This window comes from Schistocerca serialis, unplaced genomic scaffold (genome assembly GCF_023864345.2).
Source record: "Schistocerca serialis cubense isolate TAMUIC-IGC-003099 unplaced genomic scaffold, iqSchSeri2.2 HiC_scaffold_1111, whole genome shotgun sequence".
NCBI lineage: Eukaryota > Metazoa > Arthropoda > Insecta > Orthoptera > Acrididae > Schistocerca > Schistocerca serialis.
Window position 1 is genome coordinate 25,001 of NW_026047306.1, and position 5,000 is coordinate 30,000.

At 51.8% G+C, this 5,000-nt stretch overlaps 1 non-coding gene across 1 annotated transcript in view; it reads right to left on the reverse strand.

Moving 5' to 3' along the window:
- LOC126431788 (small subunit ribosomal RNA) overlaps window positions 1-1,137 on the reverse strand; it is a 1,910-nt gene extending 773 nt beyond the window's left edge. Inside the window, exon 1 of the ribosomal RNA XR_007577752.1 lies at window positions 1-1,137. This exon is cut by the window's left edge and continues 773 nt beyond it. This is a non-coding gene — a ribosomal RNA (small subunit ribosomal RNA).
- Between the last annotated feature and the right edge of the window lie 3,863 nt (window positions 1,138-5,000).

Consider the following 5,000-nt stretch of genomic DNA (forward strand, 5'->3'; position numbering starts at 1 on the left):
GGCTGGCATCGTTTATGGTTAGAACTAGGGCGGTATCTGATCGCCTTCGAACCTCTAACTTTCGTTCTTGATTAATGAAAACATACTTGGCAAATGCTTTCGCTTCTGTTCGTCTTGCGACGATCCAAGAATTTCACCTCTAACGTCGCAATACGAATGCCCCCGCCTGTCCCTATTAATCATTACCTCGGGTTCCGAAAACCAACAAAATAGAACCGAGGTCCTATTCCATTATTCCATGCACACAGTATTCAGGCGGGCTTGCCTGCTTTAAGCACTCTAATTTGTTCAAAGTAAACGTGCCGGCCCACCGAGACACTCACTCAAGAGCACCCTGGTAGGATTGCAACGGGGTCCGCCTCGGGACGCACGAGCACGCACGAGGCGCGTCGCACGCCTTCAGCTCGCCCCACCGGCAGGACGTCCCACGATACATGCCAGTTAAACACCGACGGGCGGTGAACCAACAGCGTGGGACACAAATCCAACTACGAGCTTTTTAACCGCAACAACTTTAATATACGCTATTGGAGCTGGAATTACCGCGGCTGCTGGCACCAGACTTGCCCTCCAATAGATACTCGTTAAAGGATTTAAAGTGTACTCATTCCGATTACGGGGCCTCGGATGAGTCCCGTATCGTTATTTTTCGTCACTACCTCCCCGTGCCGGGAGTGGGTAATTTGCGCGCCTGCTGCCTTCCTTGGATGTGGTAGCCGTTTCTCAGGCTCCCTCTCCGGAATCGAACCCTGATTCCCCGTTACCCGTTACAACCATGGTAGGCGCAGAACCTACCATCGACAGTTGATAAGGCAGACATTTGAAAGATGCGTCGCCGGTACGAGGACCGTGCGATCAGCCCAAAGTTATTCAGAGTCACCAAGGCAAACGGACCGGACGAGCCGACCGATTGGTTTTGATCTAATAAAAGCGTCCCTTCCATCTCTGGTCGGGACTCTGTTTGCATGTATTAGCTCTAGAATTACCACAGTTATCCAAGTAACGTGGGTACGATCTAAGGAACCATAACTGATTTAATGAGCCATTCGCGGTTTCACCTTAATGCGGCTTGTACTGAGACATGCATGGCTTAATCTTTGAGACAAGCATATGACTACTGGCAGGATCAACCAGGGAGCTGCGTCAACTAGAGCTGAGCAGCCGGCCGCCCGGGAGTGTGTCCCGGGGGCCCGCGCGAACACGCAAGCGTCCGCTCAATTATTCTGCAAACAGGAGGAGGCTGAGCTCCCCTGCACAATACACCTCGAAACCCTCTCAGGTCCCGGCGGCGCGCAGCGCCGTCCTAAGTACTTGGTCGGGTTCGAGAGAGGCGCAATCGCCCGGAGTTTGGCGAGTAGACGCTTTAGGTGCGACCACCCGTGCTCCCAACTGAGCTTGCCGCTGCCGACAGAGGCCCGGGAGCGTGCTGTCGTGGCATTGCCGGCGGGAGACAACACGCGCCACCTACGGTGGCCGGCAGCTCCAACGCCAGCGCCACAGAAGGACAAAAGCCCCACTTGGGTGCCGAAGCGAACTCTCCCAGCACAGCGCACGCGCCAACACGTCCGCACAGCTGCGATACAATCCACCTGCGAGAACCGCAGAGGCGACCGAGCAGCAGACGGCGTCGCGGCGCCGAGCGCCGGGCGGCGGCGCATCCTCAGCGCACACAGTCCTCAATCGGACCAGCACACTGCAGATGTCCACCGCGCTTCGCACCGGGCCCGCGAGGACCTACTTTGGCCGCACGGCGCCGCGTGCAGGGTGCGCCGGCGCGCAGCTGCGCCGCCTGCCGCCTCCGTCGGCCGGCGCGCCTGCCACTGGCCGCCCCCACCAGCCGGCTGTAGCGCGTGCGCCCACGCACCGCGCGGCCAGCACGCCGGGAGGCCCCCCCTCACCGGCCGGGGACGGTCCCACCCAGCCACCGCCGCGTATCGCTTCACACCCACATGCCATTCACGTTCGTGGGCATGGTGGGTATCGCTGAAACAACCGGTTGGTAGCTCAACCGATCGTCGCCATCACTGATTCACCTCTAGCGAGAACAACCGCACCACAACGGTTTACCAGTTCTTCATTTGCGTAACGTCACCAGCAAACGTAGACGTCCATCGCCATTTGCAAATTCAACGATTGTTGCATGCCTGTGTCAGGTGTCACGACACACTATGTCTGCCCACATACACGCAACAACATGTGCACGCTTCGCGAACACGTGGAAGGTGGCCCCCGTACGTATGCGATGTCCATTGCGCGAACGACTGTCAACCGGCCTCTGTCGCATGTCGCAGATGTGGAACGCAGTGCACCATGCTATCACGGTGTGTGAGAAGAGACGACTACGTCTGACAACACGCGCCACTACATCAACAGACGGCTCATGCTGATCGCCATCCACGGCATACCATACTTCAATCCAGCTCTTATAGGGAGACGACACGTAGCTGAGTGCACAATATTTGGACCGTATGGTTCGCCGTTGTTGGCGCAGTCGTGGTACGGTCACACATGTACCACGATGTATCATTCAGTACATGAGGACCAATGTGCAGTACAGTGTGTGATTTGGACGTACAACATCAGCGGACAGTTGACACAAGCCGTACCACAACGTAGGCTGTGCTTCGCCATGCGAATGCCAATGAACAACTGCGAAGGGCATTGAGCATGTACGTCCTGCTGCCATCCGCATTACAGTGTATAGCTGCAAGGTGTTTAACATGAAGCGATACTCTGGGGACCGGGCAGTGCGAGTAGCAAACTATATTGCGGGGGTTGCAGTTAGGCAACACTACACTAATTTAACGCGTCGTATGACAATTACAGAGCAGGTTAAGGCCCAACGTGTGTTGGGTTAAGGTACAATATAGGTTAGGTTAAGGTACAATATAGGTTAGGTTACGGTACAATATGGGTTAGGTTAAGGGACAATATGGGTTAGGTTAAGGGACAATATAGGTTAGGTTAAGGGACAATATGGGTTAGGTTAAGGGACAATATGGGTTAGGTTAAGGGACAATATGGGTTAGGTTAAGGGACAATATGGGTTAGGTTAAGGGACAATATAGGTTAGGTTAAGGGACAATATAGGTTAGGTTAAGGGACAATATAGGTTAGGTTAAGGGACAATATAGGTTAGGTTAAGGGACAATATAGGTTAGGTTAAGGGACAATATAGGTTAGGTTAAGGGACAATATAGGTTAGGTTAAGGGACAATATAGGTTAGGTTAAGGGACAATATAGGTTAGGTTAAGGGACAATATAGGTTAGGTTAAGGGACAATATAGGTTAGGTTAAGGGACAATATAGGTTAGGTTAAGGGACAATATCGGTTAGGTTAAGGGACAATATGGGTTAGGTTAAGGGACAATATAGGTTAGGTTAAGGGACAATATAGGTTAGGTTAAGGGACAATATAGGTTAGGTTAAGGGACAATATAGGTTAGGTTAAGGGACAATATAGGTTAGGTTAAGGGACAATATAGGTTAGGTTAAGGGACAATATAGGTTAGGTTAAGGGACAATATGGGTTAGGTTAAGGGACAATATAGGTTAGGTTAAGGGACAATATAGGTTAGGTTAAGGGACAATATGGGTTAGGTTAAGGGACAATATGGGTTAGGTTAAGGCGCAATATGGGTTAGGTTAAGGCGCAATATAGGTTAGGTTAAGCGACAATATGGGTTAGGTTAAGGGACAATATAGGTTAGGTTAAGGCGCAATATGGGTTAGGTTAAGGCGCAATATGGGTTAGGTTAAGGCGCAATATGGGTTAGGTTAAGGCGCAATATGGGTTAGGTTAAGGCGCAATATGGGTTAGGTTAAGGCGCAATATGGGTTAGGTTAAGGCGCAATATGGGTTAGGTTAAGGCGCAATATGGGTTAGGTTAAGGCGCAATATGGGTTAGGTTAAGGCGCAATATGGGTTAGGTTAAGGCGCAATATGGGTTAGGTTAAGGCGCAATATGGGTTAGGTTAAGGCGCAATATGGGTTAGGTTAAGGCGCAATATGGGTTAGGTTAAGGCGCAATATGGGTTAGGTTAAGGTACACATTGTTGTAAGGAAAGGTGTATTGGGGGGGGGGGGGGGGGGGCGGCGGCGGCGGCGGCCGGTTTGTTGATTGTGATTATAGTAAGTGGATGCCTGCGGCATCATCTGATTTGCCACGTCAGGATGCACCTTTGGCTCATGACAGGCGGCGCTCTGATTCCATGCTTGTGGCAGACCTGTGTCTTTCATTCCTGCCATTGTTTGTGTGCTGTGACAGGAGGCAGTATTGTGATGTTGGGTGTACCCCTGTGTAGGACGTGTGTGGGTGTTGGTGGCTTAGCTGAGCAATGGTGGTTGTCGGAAGGGTGGGATATTCTGTTTTGTGAGTGGACCTCCCGGTCTGGTTATGATAGTGTGGATTGTCTAATGTGGCGGAGAGGATGCACTGGGTGTTGTTCCATGCTGGTGCTTACATATTGTCTCTGTGCCTGTTACAGGCAGAGAGTAGTGCGTGATAAGAGTGTCTGGCTGACGTGTGGTTGTGATTGTGAGCAGAGTCTTTCAGCATGTATACGGACAGTTGTATACATTATCTGTATTTTGATGGCTCTATCTATTACTAATCAGCGCCGTGTATACGTTTCATCCGGTTCCAGTCGAAACTGTTGTATCTCTGTACATTAGTGACACGGCGAGGCCGCCATGTAGTTACTCGTCTCGGCAGCTTCCACCGGTGTATGGCAAATGATTATAAGGAATCAGTCTAGTCGTCAATACCGATAGTGTGACGTCACATGTCTGGGGTGGGGGACGCTGCGCCCTTCTGGTGGGTCATGGCCTAGAAAGACTCTTCCCACGCAGGGGGGGCTTGGACTGTCATTGACTCTTCCGAGTAATATACTTGCCGTACGTTTTTGCGACTGCGAGTGCAACGCTCACCGGTACCGACATGGATGGAGCGCCTCCTAGCTGCCGCTGAGCATCTGCATTCGTACAGAGAGCAACGCG